This window comes from Pipra filicauda, unplaced genomic scaffold, assembly GCF_003945595.2.
Source record: "Pipra filicauda isolate LSUMZ 115617 unplaced genomic scaffold, ASM394559v2 scaffold81_size6448238_pilon, whole genome shotgun sequence".
In the NCBI taxonomy this organism is placed as follows: domain Eukaryota; kingdom Metazoa; phylum Chordata; class Aves; order Passeriformes; family Pipridae; genus Pipra; species Pipra filicauda.
The window spans coordinates 253,763-255,100 of NW_024104998.1; the positions used below are offsets into that span (position 1 = coordinate 253,763).

Here is a 1,338-nt window from a genome sequence, read left to right on the forward strand (position 1 = left end):
CTCTAAACGAGCCAGGCAGACTTCAAGAGCCCTGCCACAGCCCGGTAAAATCACGCCCCAGTTTAGGGCCGGGCTCAGGGTGGCAGCGGACGCGCCCGTCACCTGCCCGCACGCCCGCGTGGGTAGCCGTCAGGGGCGCGCAGCCTGCGCGGAGGCGGTCTTGGCCCGGCGGCGGCTCGGTGGCGCTCGGTGGCGCTCGGAGGCGGCCCGCCAGGTGGCAGCAGGACCCCGCGGGACGGTCTGTGCCGGGAGGGACCCGGGCTGTGCCCGCCGCCGCCGCGCGGCCGCGCTGCTGCTCCGCCTCTGCCCGCCTGGGGAAGGGGCCGCTGGAGCGCCCGCCCGGGGCACGGCGCTCCCCCCGCGGGGGCAGCGCAGCCGCCGCGGTACAGCCCGACCTCGGGGGGTTCCGCCGGCCCGGAGTTGGGGGGTCTGCGGGGATGCGGCTCCGGGTTTAAACTGCGCTCGAGAGTGATGTGCTCATCAGTTTGGTGCAATTAGCGCTATAACCCGTGCCAGCGCAACCCGCGGTAAAGACAAAGCTGTACGCAAATCTCCTTCCCCTTGCCCATCCCCTGCTCCCGGGCTCTGGCGCCGTTCCCCAACCTGTTTTTAATGATACGGTGCGCGGAGTAACTTGAAATTAATTACAAGTTTCTTGACTAAAAGGCAGGGGGAGGCGGTGTCATCCGGCGGGTTCGGCACTCGGAGCCGTGGCCACCTGCGCGTGGCCGTCACGGGACAGGGGAACCCGGCTGCCGCCGCGGGCAGGGCTGCGGAGCCCGGCGAAGGTACGAATCGGGGCGAGGGCTCGGGGACGGAGGGCAAGGGGACGGACGGCTGCGGGCTGAGGAGGACCCGGGCGGGGGCGGTCTCTGCCTGCCTCCAGGTGGAGGAGTGCTTTTTGGGGTGGAGTGCGTGTGTATGTGTGTGTCCGCCTGTGTCTATGGGGAGCTTGTAGGTCTCCTGCCTAGGGCTCCGAATTTCCGTCTGCATGCTCTACTTTTTTTGAAGACCTACATGATTTCTTCTCCTAGAAGCTGGCTTGTTGCTTTCTGGCATATAGTTATCTAACTCCCATCCCCGAAGATAAGTGTTTCAAAATACTGAGAGGACTTGACTACAAAACGTGCTGTACTGTGAGGAGGATAGAAGGAAGGATGTGAGGGTAGTGAAATTCTTAAAAATACAGTAACTAGTTATTGTATTAGGTTATATATATGCATATGTTATATACATATATAATAGAGAATTCTGTGTAATCCAATCACAGGAAAAATAATAAGGGGACAGGACTTTCGACTTTCGACAGGACTTTCATCTGCATATCTCCTTTTCTGT

General features: G+C 60.8%; 1 long non-coding RNA gene across 2 annotated transcripts in view; it reads left to right on the forward strand.

Annotated features, from left to right (window-relative positions):
• Nucleotides 1-445: 445 nt before the first annotated feature.
• The window catches only part of LOC120325083, a 113,078-nt gene continuing 112,185 nt past the window's right edge, over nt 446-1,338 (forward strand). For both annotated transcript variants that reach the window (XR_005566898.1, XR_005566897.1), the window contains exons 1-2: nt 446-541; nt 667-788. This is a non-coding gene — a long non-coding RNA (uncharacterized LOC120325083). The remainder of the gene's footprint in view (nt 542-666; nt 789-1,338) is intronic.